At 50.1% G+C, this 14,653-nt stretch overlaps 1 protein-coding gene across 9 annotated transcripts in view; it reads left to right on the forward strand.

Annotated features, from left to right (window-relative positions):
• MICAL2 (microtubule associated monooxygenase, calponin and LIM domain containing 2) overlaps positions 1–14,653 on the forward strand; it is a 196,734-nt gene that overhangs the window by 20,910 nt on the left and 161,171 nt on the right. For all 9 annotated transcript variants that reach the window (XR_014795853.1, XM_084893499.1, XM_084893500.1 and 6 more), the window contains exon 2: positions 7,002–7,072. The gene's annotated coding sequence lies outside the window, so the exon portion shown is untranslated. The remainder of the gene's footprint in view (positions 1–7,001; positions 7,073–14,653) is intronic.

The following is a 14,653-nucleotide window of genomic DNA, read 5'->3' on the forward strand; positions in this document are numbered from 1 at the left end:
TGGGGATGTGCCCGCAACTAAGGTACATCCCCTTGATGGGAATCGAACCTGGGACCTTTCAGTCTGCAGGCTGACCCACTATCCACTGAGCCAAACCGGTTTCGGCTCAAGCCACAGTTTCTGATCTGTGTTCCCCATCCCCTAGGAGAGTGGTCGGCAAACTGCGGCTCGAGAGACACATTGCTGCTCTTTGGCCCCTTGAGTGTGGCTCTTCCACAAAATACCACAGCCTGGGCGAGTCTATTTTTGAAGAAGTGGCATTAGAAGAAGTTTAAGTTTAAAAAATTTGGCTCTGAAAAGAAATTTCAATCGTCGTACTGTTGATATTTGGCTCTGTTGACTAATGAGTTTGCCTACAACTGTTCCAGGATTATGGAAAATGCCTGCTATTTCTAAGGGTGCTTTACAGTTTACAAAGCATGTCCACATTCATATTTTGCTCTGTCTTCATAGTCGTTTTGTGTGGGCATTGGTTATTAGCCCCATTTAATAGATAAGGAGGTAGAATTAAGTAATTTGCCCACAGATGCCCAGGTGGAAGGTGGGGAAACAGGAACCGCCTCTCCCCCACCCCCGCCATCATCCACCCCTGGAAGCAGTGGTCTGGAAGCTCAGATTGACCATCTGCCAAAGCCTTTCCATCATTTCCCCTTGTCCCCCTCCTGCAGAGGGTTGGGAGGAGCCCGTGTCACCAATCCTGCTCCCTCCTCCAGGTCCTGTTACTTCCAAAGAAGCACACAACAGTGAGCTTGAACTGAGCCAGTGATCCTAGTTTCTTAAATCCTCACCATTCACATTTTCCCTTCTCTGAGGGCCTGAGGCCTAGCCTAGGACTCTGCCCTCTGGACTTGGTGGGGAGTTGAGGCCGGGTAGCTTTAGCATGTGGAGTAGAGCTTGAGCACAGTGGTGCCCTGGGGAACCTGCAATCTGAGGTGGAGGAGCCCAGAACCATGTCTTCCCCCAGGAGGAGCCCAGAATCATGTCCAGGGTTCAAGGAGTTGCTAGGGGGTGGGGGTAGGGAGCGAAGGAGAGACTGTGGGGTGTGGTGGGGTGGGGTGGGGTGGTGTAGCACTTTCTCTCCAGGAGGCCAGCAGGCAAATGACCTTTCCAGCCAAGGTGGGACCAAACCACAGGTTCCAGGGCTTATCAAGCTAGTTCCTTAAGCAGAAGAATCTTCTGTGTAGTTCAGCCCAACAAGAGGTCATTTAAAAATGTGTCCCAGCAGGTGTGAGGAATGTGACTTCAGGTGAGAGAGGGGCCTGGCCATGAGGCACTCATGTCCTAAGGCCTCATTAATGGTGGTGACATTGCGTGTATAGGGCAGCACGCAGATTCCTGGCGTCCTGGAGCTTGGGCTAGAATCTGTGGGCTGGGCACTGGCAACACCCTGCTCATGGAGTTGGGTTCTAAGCCTGCTGTGCGGAGGGAGGGACTATTGGGCCTTTCCATTCATAGGTTTCAATTCCCTCCGCGGCTATTCTGTGACCAAAGGAGCAGACACAGTAGCGTGTCTGGGGTGTGGGTGAGAAAGATCCCAGGAGGAATGGCCCCCACGGAAATGGCTCAGGGGGTCCATTCCTCACTCAAGCCAGTCTCCCTTCTTTCTCCCACCAGCCTGGCCAGTATCCACTGCTGTTCTCTGCCCGCCTGCCTGGGTCATCCCTGCCTCCAGTTCTTTGTTTTTCCCAGCAGGCAGTGCTTTTCTTTTCTTTTGCCTTTGTCCATCCTTACCCTGCAAGACCGAGATTCAGCCCTTCCTGCTTCAGAAAGGCCCCCTGAACTCTCTCAGCCCAAACTCCCCTCTTCTCCATACGCCTCCGGGTGGAGAGCCAGCCGCCCCCAGCTCCACATTTACATGTCATGTAACCAGACAGCAGGCAGTCGAGCACAGACTAGAACTATGGAGTCGACGGGCCTGGGGGTACGTTCTAGCTCTGATTCATATGAGCTGTGTGACTTTGGGGAGATGCTTTGATTTCTCTGACTCTCAGCACCCTCATTTGAACTGGAGGACCCCTGCCCCTGCATCCCTCACAGGGAAGTTGTGAGGATCTGGTGGAATAATCCATGCAGTGCACTTAGCGCGCAGTTCCTAGCTCATAGCAACACTAACACGCCAGCCGTGACTGTCCTTTGACATGTATTATCTGAGTCCACACCCTGGCTGTGTAAGGAAGACAGCGTCCCCCAAAAGAGAGCAGGGGAGCCTCGGAGTGACGACTTATCCAAGGTCTCAGCACTCTGCTCTACTGCCTCTGCTTCCAAAGTCCAGGCTCCTGCTCCCCAGGAATTCTTCACAGTCCCCGTCAGGACGCTTGGCAAATGCTCAGCGAATGATCTTTCCTGGCTGGTTTACGGAGAACCATGTTGGTGGGGCAGGAAATGGGACCCCTGAGCATTCCATCCCTTTCAGATTTCAGACCCATCAGCTTGCCCACGGATCCCTGCTAGGGCGGTGCACACCACCACGACACCAGGCAGCGCTGGGCAGCGTGGCACCAGCTTCATACCAGCCAGGGAATGTGGTCCCAAATCCTTCCCCGAGGGGACGCCAGCCAGTTCCTTTTTATGTCTTTGTGCATTGTTAAGTAGCAGAGCATACAGTTATAAAAAGACAAGGAGAAGCAAGGGAAATACCTGTCTGGATAATCCCCCTCAGCCTGAACCCCGTTGCTGCGAGACAAAGAGACAAGCCAGTGGCTGGCCCGCGGGCTCGGGACAGTGTGTGGCCCTGCGTGTGTCCTTCGGGGTTGTGTGTGTGTGTGTGTGTGTGTGTGAGGGGGGTGGTGGGTGAGGCCTCTTTGGAATGGCTTCCTGTGTGCTCCCGCCCCTCAGGCCCAGCCCACACCCTGCCAAGGGTGGCTGCTCTTGACATCATTGTGGTCAGGATGGTTTTTGCGTCCTTTCAGGTCACTGTTTCCACTTTTTCTCCAGCAAAAGTTGGAAGCTGCCACTTTCTTCTCCGGCTGAGTCTCCTTTGGCACCTGCTGAGGTTAGCGTCAGCAGGGTCCTCACCCCATGCGTTGCTGAGTTTATGCCTGTGCTGGCCTGGGTGCAGGCCCCCTGGGGATGAGCGGGAGAATGTGTGCGCTCATTCTGTTCACCCGTGGCTAATGCTGCAGGAGTGGGGAGTGGGGTTTGGTTCTTCGTTTTTGGTACCAGCCAGGGGTTTGTTTTTGTTTGTTTCTCCAAAACCCTTTAAAGCACATCTGAAGGCAGAGCTCCTTTTCCTAGAGGGAGTGGCAAGGGACTGTTAGAAGACCTGGAGGTATGGGAATAGACCATCTTTGGGTGGTGGCCCACAGGTGGGGAGAAAATGGGAGGAAGCAAATATTGCAGTTTAGCACAATGCAATGTGTCAGCCATTGTAGTTGTACTTGTTAAGTCAGAATCTTTTAGTAAAGCTGTGGAGAAATAAAAACAAATAAAAGTCCCCCTCCCCCCCAAAAAAATCTCTTCATGGGATTCTGACAGGCATATCCAGCTAAAACCCATGGGTAAATGCCATCTCATTAGCATTGCACTGACGCTCTTGGAGCTTAAAATAGCCCATGTCCAGAGAAGGAAACATGCCCACAGATGCACTGTGGGTATCCACCATGCTGCCTGTCCTGTCAGGGCCTTAAAGACAGTCTCTTTCCTAAAGGCTGCCTCCAAGTTGGATGGATGACCTTGGTTGGTGACCTTGGCATCCCCAAAACAATACCCCCCCTGCTTAGTGGCCTGTGGCTGTAGAGGAGCTGCCAGCTGACCCCACACTCCCCTCCACCCTTCCCAAGAGGACTAGGCCTCCACTATGATTTCTCAGATTGGGTATTTTCCCAGCTTGGAGCACGGGCACACCCTTTGTACCCATGACTATGGCCGAGGAGGAAAGATACTCTGATGAACCTATCTTGAGTCCCATGACCACCTTTTTGTCTGGGGAGTAGAAAATGCGGTGAAATCTGTTATCAGAACAAAGGGAGAAGGATACTAGTACTACCAATAAGTAAGAATAATACTAACTTTTATTGAGTGCTTATTTTGCGCCAGGCATTTTATACCTATATAGCTCATTAATCTTCAAATCAATCCCATTTTACATAGCAGGAAGATGAGGCACAGGGAGGTTAAGCAATTTTCCCAGGGCCACATAGCTCATAGGAGAGCTGGAATGGAACCCATGCAAAGGACTCCAGATGTGCTTTTAACCACCCACTCTGATGCAGACAATAACAACAGCTGTCTGCTGCAGGCATTTACTCTGAGCTACACACTGGGCTATATCCTTTACAGCATTCTCTCATTTCATCTTCAGAACAGCCCTACACAGTAGGCACTAACGTTATCCCTACTTTCGGATAAGAACTTGAGGCTCACGCAGATTATGTGGCTTGCCCAGGGGTCACCTGACTCATTCAATGTGACGGCTGGGATAGAAAGCCTGGTTTGCCTCATTCCAGGGCCTGAGCTCAGGACCACTTCAGTGGGTAGCCTTTACATAAGATACTTCCCTTGCTCTGTCAGAAGCTTCCCTGGTGACTTGGACGAAGAGCAGACCTGGCTCAGCATCTGCACCTTCATCCTCTGTCTGGGAGCTTGGAGTGTGGAGACCTCCTCTCGGTGCATGTTGCTGAGGCTTTGTGGCTCCAAGCTGGGTGTGTTTCACACTAACTCATACCAGCGGGTCCTGAGTAAGTCTTCCGTGCATCTAAGCTCTGGATTTCTTCATCCCTCCATTCATCCCATGTTGATGGAGTGCCCAGTGTGCAGGCGCCAGGCCCTGCTCCAGATTCTTGGGCCCCTTAGTGAAGGCCTGGCCTCTATGGAGGTAGGCTAGGAGAACAGCAGAGGGAAAGGTTTCCAAATTGTTCTTAGTCTCCTCGAGATCATTGAGGCCACTTGAGATCACAGGAGACCTTTCCTACACCACCCAAGTCAGGCCCACAGGGGCCTGGAGACCTCATGCTCCTTTGCTTGGCACTGGCACGATGGCAGGTGCAAGAGGAGACTTGTTTTCTTCGTTCCGATTAAAAACTTCGTATCAGGGAGTGAGCATGGGCATGGAGCCAGGCCAGCTCAACTGTGAATCCCAGGCTGCTGTGGGCAGAGCTGAGTGAGTCTCCAGGAAAGGCAGCCCTTGGCTGTACCTTGCCTCAGTTTCCCCATCTGTGACATAACTTTACTACCTGACTCATTGGGTGGCTGGGACAATTATCTGAGGTAGCAAATGATAACCACCCATGGATGAATCTCTCTCCTTCCTTTAAAAAACTGACTAATTTTTTTCAGTTGTCTCTGAAAAAAAGTCAGGGCCCATGGAGGGGTCAGCTAGGAGGCATCCTTGGTGAGGAAATCACCAATTAGGTCAAGCTTCTCATTTTACAGACAAGGAAGCTGAGGCTCCTGTAAAGCAGGAATGATGCTGGGCTCCAGGCCTTCTGATTTAGTGGAAATAAAGGTAGCTCAAAGCATGTTTGGCTGATGGTCAGAGAAAGGGTACAAGTTGGTACTAGATCACAGTGTGCTCAGGCCTGTGTGGGAATCTGATTGGTAGTAGCCTTTGTAGGCTGGCCCGGAAGTGCCCACCTGCACCTGCCATGCAGACAACCCAAGCAGAACCTCAGAGAACCCCTCTTCCCTGCTTCTCTGCTTCTAGTCTCAGGAGCATCCTTGGGTAGACAGGGCCTTCTGTTCCTGAGATCTGGGGAGCATGGGGAGGTCCCAGTTTCAAACCTGGGGAGACCAATGGTGGAAATCTCTGCCAGGATAAGCAGATAAATGGTAGACTCCAGCCTCTCATACTTCTGGCTCCAGATGACTCCACAGAGCCTACAGCTCATGCTGATAGAATGTGGCCAAGGCGGGCCAGCCTGTTTGTCAGCTGCCACGGGCTGGATAATGATGATGATGATGATGATGACAGAGATGATGCCCAGGTGGCTGCTCTCAAAGCTTGCCAGCACGCAGCTGCACTAGCACACCTCTCACCTGGTGGCGGGATAGACCACGAGCATACAGCCCCAGTGTGGCCATGCCAGGGCCTTCTGTTCTCTGAGCCCCTGTCCCTGTCTATGAGGAGCCACCGAGTCAAAGCAGGTCTAGTCCCTAACAGTGCTCGTCCCATGCTTGGTCCGTGCTCAGTCAGTAGTAGCTTCTCTCCCATGAATAGCCTGAGAATTCTGAACAGTGAATCCCAACCCCTGGCTCTCAGTGCAGACCTGTGTGTATTAGAGAGAACACCTGTGTGTTTATGTGGGCACGTAGGCCCTGTTGAAAACGTGTGTGTGCATCCAGGGAGAATGGGGATTAGCTTTTGGAGATCGCAACATGCACACCTGCATTCGCTTCTGTTTATGAGAGGCTGCCTCTTGTGCACAATTTACAATCGTGAAAGTAAATCTTCAGAAACACCTGGGACTCTGGGGCTTCGTTTTCTGGACAGGTGCAGAGGTGTGTTCTGTAGAAGCATAGATGCAATCAAATCATTTGGGTGGTCATCGGAAGCCAAAATAATAATTTGGTTAGGAAGCTCAGCCATGATCAGGTGGCCCCCTTTTATAACTTCCTAGTGTATTTAGCATGTTGGACCTTTCCACCTTGTAACACATTTCATATTGGTGACTTGTTACGAGTGTTTATATCAGCTTGATTTACTTTTGTCGTGTCCTAAGCTTAGAAATTCTGGCATTCTTTGTTTATACGGAAGTGTCTAATAATACATTTTCCCCCAGGTGCGCCTCCCTTTCTCTGCAAGCCTTTGTGTAGAGATGTGATAAGCCTGTGGGGTGCCCAGACAGTGGCAGACAATAGCATTTGTGTGAGCATCTCACAATTCTTTCTTCACATGCAAGATTGGGAGCACAGAGAGGAGCTCTCTGTTTCCTCCAGTTGGGCAATGTGTTACTAAGGGGCAAAGTGCACAAGCATGCGGGGGCGGGGGCCCTCTTGGCAGGGAGAAGATATGAGGCTGTAACGTGTGATAAAGTAACGTTCACCGGCTCTTGTTTTTTTTAAAGGGACATGGCAATCTGTGTGGGGCTTGTCCTGGAAGGGAGCAACTTGAGTCACTGCGATGCCTGAGGAGCAGGTGAGTAAGCCACAGTGCACCACTTTACTGCACCACTGAGTAGCTCTTGGGGGTCTGCCTCAGGCTTTGGAATGTGTAGGGGTGCTTGCTCTTTTTCTACAGGCCCAAGTGAATGTAAGCCCATTTGAAGAAACAATGGCTAGTGAAAGCTCTGTCTTTGCCTGCAACCTGTGTACAGCCCTCCCACGTGGTCAGAGGACAGAGGGAGGCAGGCTAGAGACTGAGATGTGTGTGAGGACCTGACGAACCTGTCTAAATCAGTGGTCTTTGGGGGGGTGGGATCTCTGCCCCCTCTTTCCCCGAGGAAGCCCAGCAGCCTGGCTGTCCTGACTCCAGCCCCAGCTCTGACAACGTTTCAGTCTCTTTCTGGCCCCAACTGGTGCCAAGGCAAAAATATGGCTGAGTAGTTTCTGTCGGGAGTGCCTTCAAGAGCACCGTAGACCATTTGTCCAAGATTTGGAAATGTGATTGCAGCATCTTCCTCTGAGGAGAACAGCCTGTTTACATCGCTATATATTTTCTGCAGGTCCATGGAGGCTGAGGGTCTAGGAGGCTAAGGTATAGGCAGAAATCAATAATGACATCTTTTTCACAGTCACCCTCCTGCACTGTTATTGAAGAGCCTTCCCACGGTTTTCTCAGGCTCCTTCCTTGAAGACTTGTCTGACCAACATTCTGCTGTTGGCCTCCAAGACCTCCTCCAGTCAGACCTCAGCCTCCTAGTCCAGCCTTGTTTTCTGCCTCTCCTCTTTGCCTTGGCTCCAGTCCATCTACTCCTGGAATAGATCCCTGCTTCTGGGACTCACTGTTCCCTCTGAGAAGCTTCCCTCACTCCCCAGGGCAAAATTGGCGCCTCTTCCTCCTCTACACTCCCATAATCCTTTGTTCAGACCTCAGGCACAGCATTGGCTGAGGTAAGGTTTGTCCACTTGTTCGTCTCACCCACCAGCTGTGAGAGCCTTGAGGGCAAGCACCTGTCCTGCAGCCTTCCTGTCTGAGCTGGGCAGCCCCATCCCAGTGGGTACAGTACCGGGCGCAAGGGCGGGGGTCACAGCTGTTAGTTGGCTCAAGGAATTCAAAGCCTGAGGGTTCTTCAGGGCTTATGGCTAACAAAGCTCTACCTTACCCCGTGGGAAGGGTAGTCACATCATTTTCATTTATTTTATAGACATGGAGTCTGAGGTGGTCTTTGGTTGTGCGTGGTCACCTAACCAGCCCAATATGGACCAGGACCCAATCTCCTGTGGTCCAGACTAGGGCAGTTTCTGTAATACCAAATGTTATAATTAGAGAGCACCCAAGAGATAATGTAGAGCAAACCGCTCATTACTAGATAGGGAAACTGAGGCCTGGCCTGAAGATACTTTCTCACGATTACATAACCAACCAGGGCCACATGGCGACTTGGAAGGCAGGCTCTGGACTTCTAGCCCAGCCTTCTCTCCTCTTCTCCCCACACTGCCTCTACCTCCCTCTGTATACATCCACCAGAGACTATCTGGGGACTATCATTCTGCATTGACAGGGGGTTGAAGAATTTAAGGAGTGCCATGCGTTGGAGGGAATGTAGAGAAAGGAGAGGAGGGGCTGCAGGGGATCCTCAGGGCCCCACTCAAGAGGTTAGCCTGGTGGACACTGAGGATCCATGGGGGTGAGGAGTTCATGGTGAGAATCCTGATCAGCAGAATGAGAGGGGTTGACTGGATCAAAGGAAAGCTGCTCTAAAATCTAATTCTGATGGTTAGTGTCTGAGCAAAGAGGTCCTGCTCAGGAGTCTGAGCATCCCTCTTGTCTCCTGGAGAAATACAGAAAGTTGAGTTGTCCACAGAGGAGGATGGGGCAGCAGACAGTGAATCCCATCATGGTCTAAAATGTGGATGGGGAGGGAAGTACGTAAGTTTCTAGCTGGCTTATCCCTATTTTACCTAAGTGAATTTTTTGTTGTTGTTTCTGATTGACCACACTTCCAGTTTGTCTTCTGTCCCCTCCTCCTTTTGAATCTTGGGGCTCTCCTGGTCATTTGCTCAGTCCAGGCTTGCTATTGGACCGGATAGGTGCTGGCTACCCTTTCCATTTTTATTCTGTCCCTGCTTGGGCATACAGACTGAGAGTCCGGGACTGACTGTAGGTTCCATCCCTACAGGCAGGTTGAAACATACAATTTGCCCAAATTACAGAGAATGTGATGTTTCCCTAATGGGTACCTTGGATTACTTTCCTGAACATGACCAGGTTGTAAACATCTAAACTTGTAGGGCAGGGAAAGTGTTTGGTGTTATATCTTTATTGTTGATACCTTAGGTTTACAATGCAGTTTACATTTATAAAGATCATTTAATCTCATAATAAGGCAGGTAGATTTACTCCCATTTCACAGATGAGAAATTTTACTTAGGTTGTAACCTGCCCAGAATAAGGACTGAGATGGGACACAGTCCAGGCCTCCTGTTTATGAACTCAGTGCTCTTTCTCCTCTACTATGCTCCAACCACAGCTAAGTTCCTGGAGGGGGTAGGATATAGAGGAGCTCAGTAAATATTTGTTGAATGAGTGAACTTTGGCTTTTCTTTTATCTTTTATCTTTTTTTTTTTTTTTTTTTTTTTTTTTTTTTTGCCACACTTACCCATAAATGGATCCTCTTTGGCAGCAAGGGAACACTACTCTGTGAAGTATTTGAATTTCTTGCCACGATAAGGAACTGGTGAGTTCTCTTCTCACCCAGCCTCACCTCCCAGAACTGGGTCATGCACACTAAATAATTAATGCCTTGAATCTTTTACTCAGAGCTGTCTGCTCCTGATGCTGAGATGACCCATCCAACAGGGATCTTTGAAAGGCAGATCCTATTGCTTGTTGTTATAAACCTTCAGATGACCCATCTAACTGCCCACAATGGATACTCTTGGCCTACTCAGGTCAGACATCCAGTGGGTTCATTTGATCCCCTCCTGTCTGTCTTCCCCAGCAGCCTCCTCCTGCTGGAGGAAGAGGATCCTGTGGGTTCTCTCGGATATTTAGGGTTTATGTAGGGTTAGGAAGACCTACCTCTGCCTTCTCTTTGACCTCTGAACTCCCCAAGATTTTGTGGTGAGGGCTGAAGAAAGAACAAGTGGGTCATGTCAGTTTGGGAAGGAATGCATAGGGTACGGGAGGCAGTTATCAAAATATCAGATGGGCCTGTTCTTTCCCTAAGTGAGGCTTGGGTCATGTTGCACAGAATCTGCAGGGGATCCAATCTAAATAGATTCTTGAGGTCAACTGAGTGGAATGGAAAAAAAAGAGTTGGCTGAGACCAGAGACCCATATTCTAGAGTTGGTTGTTCACAGCTTAGCAGCATGACCTTGGGCCAGTCACTGAATTTTACCTGTCCCCAGATTTCTTATTGAGGAAATAAGGGGGGCATTGAGGGTTGTGGCCTTTTAAAGGAGCCTCTTAGACTTCTGTGGTTGCCTGAGCTCACTCTGTCTGTCTTTTCCTTCCTGTCTCCTCCTCCTCACGTGGCCAGAGCTAGCTTCTGTAAGCACTTTTCTCCTGGTCTTTGTAGCTTTGCCACTTCTGCCCCACCCCTCAGATAAGCCAGCGTGCAGATAAGAACTGCCTTTGCTGCCCTGGTCTCCACCCAGCAGCTTGGGGGAAGGTCTAGTGTTTGGCTAGATTTGGGGAGAGTGCTGGGGACCTGTGGTGTATGGATTGGCATAGGAAGGAAGTGGGGAAAATCCTTGGGTGGGAAGAAGCCAGCCAGTGATTAGGGGTTGTTGGTATTGATGTGTGAATGTCCAAACCTGTAGAGCATTATCATAAAAATTTATTTGAGCCAAACAGAGGATTGCGCCTGGAAGCAAGATCTCAGCAGATTGAGATAAATGCTTCCAGGAGGAAATGACAGATTGCAGCTTCTTTTATGCATTTGGAATCATGGAGGGAACATAAGCAATATCACAGGAAAGTGGGAGAAAGCCAGGCGGGGTGGGGGAGGGATGGGATTATTGGAGGGTTAAGAAAGATGATGTGCTCTCTTGTGGGTGGTTATGCTTTACAAGGGTGGGTCTGAGAAGGAGCATTTCCAAGGTGTTGCTTTGGATTCACAGAAACAGTGGACGAGACTTGCTGAAGGCAAGGATAAGCCTTTTACTAAAGAAGTTCTATGCCTGGGGCATGACTACTTCCCTGACCTGCCCTATTAGGAATTTATAATCAGATCACCCCTGTAAGGTTATCATACTTTCTCTAGGGAACACCCCACACACCTTTTTTTTTTTTTTTTTTTTTTTTTTTTTGGTCCACATTGGTATATCTATCCAAGCTCTTGGACTCTGAATCACTTGACCAGAGAGTACTAATTAAATTCTTAAGAATATGGTCCAAAGTTTATCCTCTTCTTCCCTGGCCAGGCTCTGTGTTCAGGGATGACCAGACACTGGATTAATAAAGGCCACAGTGTTGGTAGAGACTGCTCAGTGAGAGCCAAAATCTATCTCACAACTAACACAGAGAGGGAAGGAAGGAGTTGGGGAAGGAAAGGTACATCTGCCTCCAAGACGTGTGATGAAAACTGGAAAGAACTCATCTGATCTCACTCTCCTATTTTATGGGTGAGGAAACTGAGGCCCATAGATATGACTTAACCAAACCATAGAGCAGGCTAGTGGTGGCTCTGAGGTGACAATCCATCTCCTGATTCCCACCCAGGGGAGTTACAAACATCCCATGAAGTATTGACAAGTTGCCTCCTCACGTGGGTTCAGCCACCACACGTTCCACTCCTCTCTTTGACCCCGAGCTTGATTGTCTTAGGTGTGAGCCGGGCCCCAGCTGCTCCCACCTCCTGTTTACTGAGGCCTAATAAAAGCTGGGTGCAGCATCACAGAGAGGTCAGGCTTCTCCTGGGCAGGCTGTTTGGCTTGTACTTAGTGACATAACATTGTCGAGTCAGCAGTATTCTGTTTTATGGCATGTTTTGGGGTGGAAGGTTAATTTAAGACAGAAACGAAGGCTATGATGGCCCCGCCTTGGCAGTAGTGGCCTCTTGTGAGTTTGCCATTAAGATACAAATCTCCTTTGTTGCTAAGCAGGCCTCGTGCTGGGACTCTCACGCTGAGGGCATGCCGTGTGTGCCGCTGGCACTGTCCCTTCCTCTGAGAGAGGGCTCTTTAGGTTAGAGGCCGGCCATCCCTTCGCTGTGTTGATGGCATGTGAACCAAACAGAAGTCATTCACTTTTTCCAATAGAACTCCACGTGGCTCAGCATTTCCTACTGAGCCCAAGGGAAGGTATCTTGAGCTCATTTTCAGACGGTTTGTGCTCCTTTTGCGTGTCTCCCGTACCAGTGGGAGTGTTTATTGATGAGGCTGAGGCATCGGAGTGGGACAGACCATGCTGCCAGTTCATAGTTAAAATGTCTCAGATTCCTCTTGCCAAATAAGCTGATAGCAGACACCCTTGTGAGTTCATGCGCAGACCGTCTCTCCAGGGAGGGGCTTGCGTTCCAGACAGGGTCACGCTATAATTCTGTGGGAGCTGGGCGTGTGGGGTGAGAAGGCTACTTAAAAATAAAGACCAACGAAAAGATATAACTGTTTTTAAGGATAATATTTGCAAGGCAAAAGTATCCGGGAAGTGAATTATGTGCCATAAGAGTGAGCCAGAATTTTTAAAAAGATCAACTCTTTACAGTGGGAGGAGTGATAATGGTGAAGAGAGGAGCCCTCCAGAAATTCTTGTCTCTCTCTCTCTCTTTTTCTTTTTTAATATATTTTATTGAATTTTTATTTTTCTTTTTTTTAGAGAGAGAGAGAGGAAGGGAGAGAGAGAAACATCAATGATGAGAGAGAAGTGTCATCAATCGGCTGCCTCCTGCACGCCCCCCAAGGGCATTGAGCTCACAACCTGGGCATGTGCCCTGACTGGAAATAGAACCAGTGGCTTCTTGGTTCCTGGCTCAATGCTCAACCACTGAGCTATACCAGCTGGGCTTGCTCTCTCTCTCTCTCTCTCTCTCTCTCTCTCTCTCTCTCTCTCTCTTTTTTCTTTCTCTCTCCTTGAATGAACTCCTTGCTGAGGTCTGTCCCAGGCAATTAATTTTGGAAACTACACTCTGAGTCGGGCCTGTCCTTCACAGAAAGGAGGGGTCAAAGAGCTGGACAGTGACTTAGAGTCAGAGGCTTCTAGGTCTTGCATCACAGTCCATCTCTTCCAGCCCCTTTTTGAGGAAAGAGAAAATCCTTTCTGGGACAGCTGCTGCTTATTGTAGTGAATGCATTTTTTTCCAGAACGAAAGCCCAAGCTCCAAGAGGAGAGAGAGGCAGCAGCATCTTCATTTGCCAACACAATGTTTTCCAGAGGGCCGGAGAGTGGAGACTGCCTCCCTAACCTTCAGAGAATTCACCAGCTCGCTTACACCTTGGGCAGCCATCTTCCCCATGGCTACTTTTTTTTGGAGGTTTGGGTCAGTGAAGGGGGTTTTGACCCCCTGAATGGGGCAATGGCCAAGGTCGTGACCGGGCATGCAGTGTTTGTCCAAGCATCTCTAAGCTCATGGAGCGTGGCCTTTGAGTGTGGGCTGAAGAGCGGGCATGGTTCTCGCCAGACCTCTGCTGCCTCCCACACAGGTCCACTGGCCCTCAGTGCCAGCCTCGCAGCCACTGCCCACAGGCTACTGTCCAGGACGGCCCAGCCCCAGGCTCGTACGCCTGGTCCTGGAATGTGAAGTGCAACCTGTCAAGCCAGCAATCTCCCCAGGACTGAGTTCAGTAGAGGGGAATATTTTGGGGACTGGTTCTCCGGTGTCTTATCAGCGAGACCTTTCTGTATTTACTGTCTGGAATCTTAATTGGCTTCATAGAGCTTTTGGGAAAACAGTTCCAAGAGACCTTAGTTCCTCTGGGCAATAAGGAAGTGGCACAAAGGGCCGCCTCTCTCCTCTGCTCAGCCCTCCGCACTGCCTCCAGACAGCAGCGTACTTGACTGGGGCAGAGATTCCCTAGGGCGGGTCCTGGCGAAGTGAAGACAGCTTTCTCAGACCCTCCTCACCTGGAGGACTCTGGCCTGTGCATTCCCGAGTTGCAGCTGAGAACCGTTGAACTGTGTTCACTGAGCACATTGCCTGGCACGTGGAGATCAGAATCTGGGGGAAGAATAAGTGAGCAAATAAATAGCCAGCAAGGCCATCCTCCTGTTTCCTAGCAGAAGCAAAACGAAGTGCCACGCGTTCTGTCCAGGATCCGCATGCACCCCAGGAAAGACCCTGGGGCCCTTGGTACAGAGGGAGCTGCAGATCTCCCATCTCCTAGGTGGGGGCCCCAAGGGAGGGCCAGGCGATCTTTGATGCACATCCAGAAAGTCTCCTCCTCAAGACTGAGTCCTGTTTGGGGAGCTTAAAAGAAACATACACACACACACACACCACCACCACCACCACCACCACCACCACCACCAACAACAACAACAACAATAACATCAGCAAACTGCTGGGAATGTGGCCCCAGTGAAAGCAGGGTAGAGCCTATTCTGCCAGCTTTCCTGGCTTGCCCTGCTCACCCCCTCTTGGCTGAATGTCCCACCCATGGCCATGCCTCTTAGG

The sequence above is a fragment of the Pipistrellus hanaki genome (genome assembly GCF_964339955.1).
Source record: "Pipistrellus hanaki genome assembly, chromosome: 9".
In the NCBI taxonomy this organism is placed as follows: domain Eukaryota; kingdom Metazoa; phylum Chordata; class Mammalia; order Chiroptera; family Vespertilionidae; genus Pipistrellus; species Pipistrellus hanaki.